Raw genomic sequence first — 11,541 nt, 5'->3', positions numbered from 1 at the left:
GGTGATAGGGTGGTAATATATTTGCATTTTCTTCCACCAACACTGGGCAAATACTTGTCATTTATAGTTGGAATGACAGACATAAATAGACTGATTTGACAAGTCAAAACATCAATTAACTAGGTCTACATACAAAGAACTTAGGTAAGGGAAAGGCATAGAACTAGTTAAGTTTAGAGACAACACTTAATTTAATGAAAACGACTGAACAATAGCACTATGAATAGAGAACCTTCACAGAACACTTTCAGGGTCTGGGTAATTGACTGAAATAGTTGTTTTTCCTATCAGAATAGTTGAACACTTGTCCTCACAGAGAGAATCTAAGTGTAGATGGATGTATTTTCTGTGCTACGTATTTTCTGATATGAGCTCTTTATATGTAGAAGAGTTCTTTGTGAGTCTTTATTCAGTATCCAGGGCTTAAGTTTTTTCAATAGTCATTAAAGTGAAGAACATCTTTCATAGTGTCAAAAATCACTACTGGCTTAAACTCAGAACTGTATTCATTATTTGCGCTAAGCTTGAAATTCTAATTAATCTAAACCTAAAAATAGTTGACAGATCAGTCATTTAACTAGATATTTAGGTGAACCTAAAACAAGGACAATTTCATGGATAAATATGTCATCCAAATTAGAGAGTCCAAAATAACATTCAGGGTCAAAAAGGAGTGTCTACTAGATTTTTTTTCCTCCCCCAGAACAAAATTTGCTATTGCATATGTTTTTGAGAAATAATCAAACCATGCAAGTATAGAGGAGTGAGAAGAAAAAGTATTAAGGAGAGTAAAAGTGGAAACTAACACAGGGGCGCCTCGGTGGCTCAGATGGTTAAGCATCTGCCTTTGGCTCAGGTCATAATCCTAGGGTCTTGGGATCGAACCCCACATCTGGCTCTTGGCTCAAGGGGGAGCCTGCTTCTTCCTCTCCCTCTGCCTCTCCCCCTGCTCATGTTCTCTCTCTCTCTGTATCTGGCTCTCAAATGAATAAAATCTTTAAAGAAAAAAACTAACACAAAAAACAGAAGCAATACAAATACTACTACTCAAGTTGTTTGTTACCCTGGAAACTTAATTAAATAGCATCAGTGAAATCTTCGGTGCATCATTGTCCAAGAACAATCAAACCAAGAGACATTCTTCTATTGGATTAAACAGCAAACAAACAAAAAACTTCCATTAAAGAAGGGAATAGAGCTCTCTCTATTATAAACATCATTTTACCCCAAACACTGGCGATATAGACAACAATAAACAGAGCAATAGGGAGGGGAGAGAGGGGGATGAAAGTTAGATTGAGGGTTCTAACATGTACTCAATAGAAGTTTTAAAGGAACAAAGAAGGAAAGATGAAAAAGCATTATTTGAATAAAAGTAGCTGATTTTTCCCCCCAGAATGAAAGGAAATCACAGTTCAGATTAATAGGGAACTGCTAGTGGTGAGAAGGATAAATAATAGTAAGTCCGCATGTAGACACATCATAATCACCCCTAAGAAAAATCAAAACAAAACAACTCATATTACCAGGGATCAAAGACCAATTATTTGCGAAGGGATGACAGTTAAACTGAAAACAGACTTTTCATTAGCAGCACTAGATGTCCATTCTGGGCAGTGCTGAGGAAAAATAGTCAATCAAGAAATGTTACCCAACCAATCATTCAAAAATCCAGAACAAAATAAAAAATTGATAGGCATATGAAGATGAAGATAATTTACCCAAACCAAAACAACTATTAAAAGAGAAGTGAACTCAAAGGGAGGGCATGAAGTTTAGAAAAGTAAAATGAGGTGTTGTATGAAAGGAGAAAATGTTATCACTCCCATTGACAAGGATGGAAGAAGCCCTCTGTCCCAACAACACACATACAGTTAAGGCATTGCGACCTACTTTGTGGTATCTAACCAACGTTTTTGCATGGAGGATCATAGGGGAAGGGAGGGAAAACTGAATGGGAATAAATCAGAGAGGGAGAAAAACCATGAGAGACTTTTAACTCTAGGAAACAAATTGAGGGTTGCTGGAGTGGGAGATGGGGTAACTGGGTGATGGGCATTAAGGAGGGCATGTGATATGAGCCCTGAGTGTTACATGCAACTGATAAATTATTGAACACTACATCTGAAACTAATGATGTACTCACTATATATTGGCTAAGTGAATTTAAATAAACAATTAAAAAAGAAAACAATGAGGGACGCCTGGGTGGCTCAGTTGGTTAAGCGACTGCCTTCGGCTCAGGTCATGATCCTGGAGTCCCGGGATTGAGTCCCACATCGGGCTCCCTGCTCAGCGGGGAGTCTGCTTCTCCCTCTGACCCTCTTCCGTCTCGTGCTCTCTATCTCTCATTCTCTCTCTCAAATAAATAAAAAAAAAATCTAAAAAAATTAAAAAAACCAATGAGAACAAATCTTAAACTATTGGTAAATGTTTAGGTGACTATAAAAATGTAGTTGTTTTAATTAAACTTTTATTTTGAAGTAACTAGATTACCATATAATTGTAAGAAAGAGGACCAATTCTGGAGGGAGAGCTCTTGTTTATAATAAAATATTGAGGGCTGACTGATAAATGGGGTAGGAGTAAGATGATTGGAAAAATCAGCATTTTTATTTGATTATAACATAGACCAATTCATGCAAGCATCATTAATGTGGGATATTATGCTAAGAAGCAGGACATGATTTCTGTACTGAAGAGCCTGACTTTATCATTTGATGTTTGTCAATAGGCTGTAAGGCTCATCCTTAGCTCTTCCCCTTCTGGCCAGTATCTGAGAAAGGTGATAAGAAAGCCAGCTGTTCCCTCCTTTTGATGCTGGCAGGAGTTTCAAGTCAATTAGGCCTCAGCCCACCTATAAAAAAACCTCATCCAGGCTGCACCCCCTTCCTTTCCCTATTCTCCCTCAACCCATGTTTGGGCCAGCTTGGGAAACCTGCCTTGCTTTCTCAAAACAAAAAACACTTCTTTGAGTAATATATCTTGTTCATTCCTTCTTGATATGTGTATGGCCTCAATCAATCTCAGCATCCAAACCATATTTTGCATGGGGTCTACCCTGTTTATTCAGTCTTAAAGTACTCAGTTATAAGGTAAAAAAAAATTATATGTATAAAATATTCAGTGGAGAATCAAGACCAAACTTTGGGTGATCAAAATTGAGATCACTAATGAGGGGTAGATACACATAGTGCGGGGTATACCCTGAGAATGACATGCCACCTAGGTAGTTTTCAAACTGAGAAGGCCTAATTTATAAATCAGTCCTGAGCAAACCAAAATGAGAAACAGACTATTAAAAAGGGGGAGTGGGAGGGTGGGGACAAATTTTATTCTTCAAAAATGTCAGTATTATAAATGACAAAGAAAGGCTATAGAAATACACCAAATTAGAGACCTGTCAACTAAAGGTAATACCTGCCTCCAGACTGGGTTCTGTGCTACATTGGGTCAACTGACAAAAATGGAATATGTATTGTATGTATTATGTATTCATACATATGGTACATACATATGGTAATGTATTCAAGTATTCTATCAATGTTAAATTTAATGAAGCTAATAACTACCCTTTGTTATTAGCTTCATTTGTTATTTAAGAAAATATCTGTATTTCCAAAAATATATTATATACTAAAGTACTCAGCTTAAAGGGTCATGATGTAATTTATCCTTAAATGGTTCAGAAAAAATTGGGGTATATACATTTGCAGGCATAGAGTATGCACATAAAAACAAGTGAAGTAAAATAGTAATTGGTGCATCTAGGTAACTGTATATATATTCTTTTTACTATCATTGCAATTTTTCTGGAAGTTCTTAAAAGTTAAAAGATCTTGCATGCTCTTGAATATGCTTAGTCTTGAAAATATAAGAAAAAATTTAGTAATAGATTTTTAATCTACTTTAATCAAGCTTCATTAATTTAAGAAAATTTGGTAGCACACTTGGACATACATATCCCTGCACCCAATAAGCAATAAATACACGTTTCAAAACTCATGGAACATAAAGAAAGCTTGTCTAGGTACAATATCACAAAGGATCGCTGACAACAATGGATTCAGATCAGAAATCAACAGTAAGAAGAGTGTCTTAAATTTGGAAGCTTAAAATAATTCATGTGATACAAAGAAAATCAAGTTGGAAAGGATATTCTTATAACTGAATGACAATCAAAAGATCCTATGACACAACTGGTAGGAAGCAGATTTTTAAAAATGGTACTTAGAGGTAGAATTATAGTCAGGCTCAATTTTCTTGGTAAAGGTTTAAATAGAAATATTCATCTGCAAAAGCTGAAATAGAACATAATAAACCAAATGAAAAAAGATGGAGGAAAACCAGATAAAAGCAGAAATTCATCTAATAGAAGACATGATGTGAGAATAAATAAAAGCAAATAAATTCAAAAGCTTTATCTTTGGAAAATAGACAAAGTTTAGCTAAGCTTACTGGAAGAAAACAACTACTGGGAAGGAAGAGACATAACTGGTAGTAGGACAGAGTTTCTATCTGTTGTCTGAATGACAAAGATAAATAGAAAACAAAATGGCTGCTTTTCTAGAAAAATAAATTACCAGAACCACCTCAAACAACAGAAAGTTGAAACAAACTAATCAAAAGTAGTAACCAAATTTCACTTCAGTAAAATGTTTAAACATCCGCCCTAAAGGACTCTAACCAGCAAGGAGAACTTCATTATTTTATTATCCAATAGGTTCAAAAAAAATAGAAATACAGAGAAAACATCCAGTTACTAGGAGGCTGGTATAGTTTGATGCCAAACCAAAGGAGTTAAAATAAAATTAGACAATTTTCTTTGCTTACATGGCTGTAAGAAGATGGGGGACGAATTTAAATACATCCTTCATGAACATTCTAAACCAGTAGAGATGACTTACTTTGTTCTCCCTGTTGAAATGTAAGTCCCTGCTATTAGGCTGTTAACATCAAGAATAAGCACTGTGAATTTTCCGTTTGAACACCATCATCAAAAAGCTTTTAAATAGGCATGAGCGTAGAATCATATGGAAGTGTGTGTGTGTGTGTGTGTGTGTGTGTGTGTGTGTGTGTGATTATTTTGTTTCTATCTAGATCTGCAGACTCTTTCCCCAAAGAAATTGACTAGGTATAAGTAGGCATAGACAGGACCCAGACATGCTTATTTTAAGACAAAACAAACTATAGGCGATCCAGTGACCAGCTCTAGTAACTACTATGCTTGAACATAGTACAATGTCTCACATAAAAGATGTTAGCTGCCTAGTAAATACAACTTAATATATGATGTACCTACCCTGTCCCTAATTCAGAGCCCTTTCAGAGTGTGGTCTTCCTATCAGGTTTTTGTCTCCACATCTGCCTTTGCTTATACTGCATTGCACTCTCAAGACTCACTCTTCCTGTTTCCCTACCTTATAAAATCCATAAACTGTAAAATCCACTGGATTCCTAGAGCAAATAAACCACGGGAAGAACCATAATCCAGAGAGGATAGAAACTCTCAGTCTAAGGAATCAATACTCAGTGAGTACATGGCTCAGACATGAGAAACTAGACAGTTACAGTGGACCTTTTCTTGATGAGATTTGCTGTTTCAGTGGCTACAGTATTAAAGGTCTTCATGGCCTTCCTCCTGAGATTCAAGATTTTAGCATTACACTTTTCCCATGAATAAGGACAAAATAAGTTGGAGAAATACAAAAGCAATGGTTTATTAACTAGTAGTCCTTTCTATGCAATATCTTTGATCAGGTTTAGAAGCAAATTAACTATTATGGCTCAGCAAGTGATTGTGAACAAGGGACATCATTATTTAGAGATTAGAAGTCAGATGTCTCAGGATAGGGCTACTTGAAAGGGTCCATCTCCCCCACCTCGTTTTTCACCCCCACACATTCAAATCTCCTCTTCAGCTTGCTGATGCTGTGAATCCCTTTATATGGAGGTAGAAGAGTAAGGGAAAGGGCCGAGGGGCCTCCTGCAGGACTGAGCATCCCACAGAATGAAGATGCCAAGCAGAACCATCTTGCTGTGGTAATTAGTGACATAGTCACCACAGTGGGGAAGTCTAGACCTTGCATATACGATGATAGCAGTTACAGATCCATACCTGATGCTAAATATGTCAAGATAGGGCTTGAAGGAGGGAGAGAAGGGGCAGGAAGAAGATTCTAGTTATGCCTGGAAGACTAAAGAACTATGCAATTCATTTATTAGAAGAAACTTAGGACACCCAAGCAGCATTGCTTTAAGGACCATGTAATGATGAACTGCTAAGGGCTGAGTGACCTTCCCTCACTTGACCACACACCTGGTACAACCATGGCCCAGGGAGGCTCCCACATTAGCTAATATGCTTCTTGCAGCTTGCTGCTCTGTAGTGCAGACATCCAAAAAGTATCCATGCACATCTTCCTGGTGATTGAGAAAACCCTCCTCATAGGCAGGGTAGGAAGAGAAAAATCCTCTATCTGGATTTTCCCAGAGGGCAGATCATTTGAGGGAAATTTGAGTTAATTTGTCAAATAACAACAGGTGTGAACTCCTCTGTTCTCACAGCCTGATGATCAAGGAACCCAAGTTTATGCAAATAACATCTTTCACTAATGACAGATATAAATGCAAAAGAATTACTGATGTTTGGTCAAACACTGATGATACCATAGGGGAAAGCAGAGTTACATTTCCCTAAATATTTCACCAAGGATGCAATCTGACAGACACTGCTATTATGTAAAGAACACCATTGGAAGAATAAGTTCACAAGTAAGTTTTTCATGAAGTGTGCACTAGTGTTCCACCCCAAAGTGTCTACCCCAAGAGCACAGGAAAATTATGGGGGAAATTTTCAAGTGGGGTCTGCTGTTAGGCAAGAAGTATATTTCTCTAATTTAAATATTATCTTCCAATCACTTTAAGGGGACCTCATAGTTAGAATAGGTAACATTTTTTCTAAGTTTTTTTCTAACTCACCCATGAGCTCATGCTATGTTAGCTTCTGATCTTCTGTTATTAAATATTGTATTATGCTGATATTCCTCTCACAGACCGTAAGTAATTGATTATACACACAAAAAATATGAATTACTAAAACCAAGCAATAAGTATTAGCTGATGACCTCCAACAGGGCCACACGCTCCCTGACTAATACAGGGTCTATTCTAGAGTTGCTGACAATTGATTGTGGGAGAACAGACGTATGCACATGAGGCAACTGCAAACCAGCCAAAATGGTTCATGATTAGATTTTGTGTTGTGTGACTGTCTATTCATGAGATAGAGAAGACTAGAGAGGGGACAATGTGGTTTAAGTTACTAAGAAAATTTTTGAGGAAACTCAATTTGTGTTATCACTTGAAGGATGATTAAGAACTGTAGAGGAGGCAAGAAAAATGTTAGCATTTTTAAAAAATGGCCATTTAATACCTGAAACTTTTCCCTTATTTGAGGAGTTCCCTACCATCTAAGATGGAATTGGCCCACCAATAGAGACTGCAAGTGCTACACGATCTTTCCTCCAATCAGCCCTTTCGGTGTAGACATGGACACATGACCTGGGTTTGCCAAATCAAATGTTCCTATCCCAAACTACTAATCAGAAGCTGGATGTTGAAGGAAGTAGGGGCCATTTGCCAAGGAGCCAGGTATATAATATCTTCACTGGAGCAGTTTGAGGCATGATTTTGGGTATCATACTTGGCTTCATAGCCTCAAACCTTGGCTCACTGTCCCCCTGAATCTTCTTGTTAACTATCATATATTCTTTCAATAAATTTAATTTTCTATTTAAACTAACTGAAGGTAGTTATGGTGGCATGATGCGGCCTATCAATCCTGAGTGAAGTAGGATTGATTGGCTAACAATCCACTAACAATCCTGAGTCAAGTAGGAATATTGCACCCATAGAGGTACTAGAGATAAGACCAGAGAGGAAATTTGGCACATCGTAAGAGTTTCAGGAGGCAATCACCTGGTTTTAGGCAGGTTGGAAAAGGGACAATCATCTTTTCTCAGACCTACCAGATATGTCCATGTGGGCTGATCAAATTAACCACTAAACACCAGACACTTAAAAGACTGGAGGCTCGAACAAACAATGAATCATGGAACACTGCACCAAAAACTAATGATGTAATATATGGTGATTAACATAACAATAACAAAAATTAAAATAAAAAAAAAAGACTGGAGGCCATTTGAGACAAAAAAGAAAGTTAAATGAATCACCTATTGTTCCTCTTCTCCCAAGCTGATCCTGATACATCATAGTTTTGCGATAGAATGATTCTTTCTAGTTGGACTGGGTAACAAAGGATGTACTATCAATGACTTCCTCCATTTGGATCTTAATATTCCTTCTTTGGGTCCCATCAAGACAACTCTCTGGAGACTCTGGTGTTAAGTCTGAAAATATTCCACATGGACCACTGAAAAATAACCACTGGGAAGCTTGTTTTAAAATATCAGTGCTCTGGCCATTCTCCCCAAGGTGGATTCAACAGATGGCTGTGGAAGGCCCTGGGATCTACATCTTAATAAGCTTCCTGGGCTAGTCTTGAACACATGAAAGTTAGGGAAACAGAGACCCAAGGTCTCAGGCTGAGTTTCAGCACATCATCCAAAGGTAGTATTTCATCTCCTGACAGGGGCTTGGTCTTATACAGAGTTTTTCTTCAAATTCTATCTAACAAAAATAGGTTCTGCTTCTCTCTGGTTTGTCTGTTGATCACTCAATCCAAATTGGGCTTCCTTTATTCTTATAATCTCCCCCTAGAAACAGTATCTATTGCTTTACCCTCTTCATTTTAACTATATGCCAAAATTTATGTTAATATTGGAACACATTATCTCTTGGCAAAGCCATGTGGACCATTATAAAATATTTCTAGCAACTATCAAAGCAGCCAGTTTATACCAGAAGGCATTCATCAGGACTCTTAATGATTATCCTTTCCAAATGAGGGAAGGACGTAATCTTTAAAAAGTTTCCCATTCACATGGATCAAAGATATAGGAAAAATTTAAACTGGAAAATTTAAGCTGAAGATCATGTCTATGTAACCAGTGTAAATTATGCTCACCCCTTTTTGCACATGTTTCTTAATCACAGTAGCATGCACTCTCAAGAGCCTCATGTTTACTTTCTCGAGTAGAGGTTCTATTTGTTTCCTTTGGATGCTGTAACAACTTACCACAAATGGATGACTTTAAGCAGAAATTTATTATTTCACAGTCTTGGAGGCAGAAGTCCAAAATGAAGCTGCTGGTGTGGCCATCCATTCTTTTTGACTTCCTGCCTCTGGTAGCTGTTGGCATTCTTGACTGGTGGCCGCATCATGCCAGTTCCTGCCACCCTGGTCACCTCGCCTCCTCCACTTTTGATTGACAAATATCCTTCTGCTTCACTCTTTTATGAAAACTTGTCATTGGATTTAGGACCTGGATAATCTAGGATAAAATCTTCCTTTCAAAAGCCTTAGTTTAATCGCATCTTTTGGCATATAAGGTTAATATTCACGGTTATCACATAAAGTAATATTCATAGATTTCGGAGATTAGGATATGGACATATCATTTTGGAGGCTACCATTTAGCCCACTACAGGGGTCTTAACATTAGAATTAGGGGGAGGCTATATCCCATCCAAAACAAAATTAGCTCTATGTGTTTTTCTGGGGAGAGGATTCATGGTTTCAATTAGACTCCCAAAATGTTGATTCAAAAAAATAAATAAATATTGCTTTAGTAAAGGAGGAAGTTGGACAATACCTGGAGAATATATAGTCCTACTTCTTCAATTGCCAAAATATTTATTGAAACACTTCCTTATCCCTCTCCCCAACTTCTTTCTCTGTTCCCATGAACTCCTGGGCTACTGAGGCATCTTGTATGCGTACATCATCAGCTCCCAAACTGATGAAAAGGGGAATTTGCCTGTCACTGTGTGGCTTCCCTCAAGTCACTGCTTATCTCTGGGGCTCAGATATTCTCATCTTCAAAGAAGTTAAACAGTCCCAAACGAAATGATTTTCTAAGGTCTTTCTGGTTTTCTTCCAAGAATAGGAGGTCATTACAGAATGGTGCCAGCCCCTCAGCCCACCATGACTGCTTCATGACTTTTACTGGATAAAATGTCATGCCTTCAGGTTTCCTGGAATCCCTCCCTCCCCATCCAGTTCCTACCAAAAGGAAAAAATATATACTTTTTTTTTGGTCCTAAGAAAGGAGAATGGGATTTATCTCAACAAATAGCAGCTGCAAATCTCTTCTAACCTCTGGTAAGGGGGCTTCCTAGAGGAGATGAATAAATAGAGAGGATAAACCTATAGACAAAACATGGAATGGTGAGTGTTCTTTAAATTCATAGCATCAGGCATGCATCTTTTTCTCCTGTCAACGTAACCCTCTTCATTTCAGTGGCCCCCACCTCTACATTCACATTCTATTTCTACTTGAATCATTCAAAGTCCCATCTTCTTACAAATTCACCTATTTCTGAAGATATAGTTTCATCTGTAAAGTATGCATATATGCCGTATTTGTTCAACTCTATTATTTTCTGCAAACTTTTATGTGTTTACTCTAGTGTACAGCTTCATGTGCTCATTTCTTTCATTCTAACACCACTTAAATATAACTACTAAAGTTCAGAAAATGCCCATGAACCACCAAACTTCCTTGCAGACCTGCGGTATTCATTTCACCTTTAGGAAACACTGACTTCATTAATTCATTTATTAGACATGTGCCTGCTATGTGCCATAACCCAAGGGTTGCATATCTAAAGGATATGGCTTTTTGAATATTGCTGAGGGATAAAAAGGTTTGACTCTGATTTAGAGGGCATCTGCCAATCAAGCAAAATAGGAGAGTAGCATGTAAGGGTCACTTGAAGCGCATTCACAATTACACAGGTATGCACATATCTCCACTCTTGGGAAAATGGTTATAGAAAAAAGATTCCAGGAAACCAGCGAGCAATGACTCATGAACTGCTTGTCAGTTTGTCAGCTTTCACCCCATTTAAGGATGCCCTACCTAGCAATCAGTTTTATAACTCAGTCAGACTCTACTGTGAACTGGGCAGCCTCAGAAAGCATAAATCCCTAGCCTGATCACATACTTGCCAAGGGAAAGGTTGTGCCAGGACATGGGGAACACATGTTTTATTGAAGGAAGAGGTGAAAAATGGAGAGTATCTCTGCATGCTGGAATGGAGAATTTGAGCAAGAGACCATGTGGATGAGAAGCCCTTGGGTTCTTACAGAAGACAAGATGGGAGATAGTGGAGACAATTGCAAGCCATCAATGGCCTACAATGTACAGATCAAACATCTAGAAAATAAAGTCCAGAGCCAGCTGAGGAGTCACATGGTTGTTCCATAACTGGCTATAAAATTACTGTCCTTGGACCTTTCTCTTATGGACTCATTTCTTTATATAATTGAGAAATCTCAAATAAATGAGCCTTGGTATGTCATGGTTATCAGGAGTGTAGGCTCTAGGGTCAAATACACTTGGTTCAAATGTT

The 11,541-nt window shown here is 37.8% G+C and overlaps 1 non-coding gene across 1 annotated transcript; it reads left to right on the top strand.

Moving 5' to 3' along the window:
- The first annotated feature begins 1,793 nt into the window (after positions 1-1,793).
- LOC113930082 lies at positions 1,794-1,919 on the top strand. The gene has a single exon (XR_003522451.1). It is a non-coding gene; the product is annotated as a U6atac minor spliceosomal RNA (small nuclear RNA).
- Positions 1,920-11,541: the final 9,622 nt, after the last annotated feature.

Source organism: Zalophus californianus, chromosome 5, assembly GCF_009762305.2.
Source record: "Zalophus californianus isolate mZalCal1 chromosome 5, mZalCal1.pri.v2, whole genome shotgun sequence".
Lineage (NCBI taxonomy): Eukaryota > Metazoa > Chordata > Mammalia > Carnivora > Otariidae > Zalophus > Zalophus californianus.
Note: the sequence above shows the minus strand (reverse complement) of the source record. Positions and strands in the feature narration are given on the sequence as shown.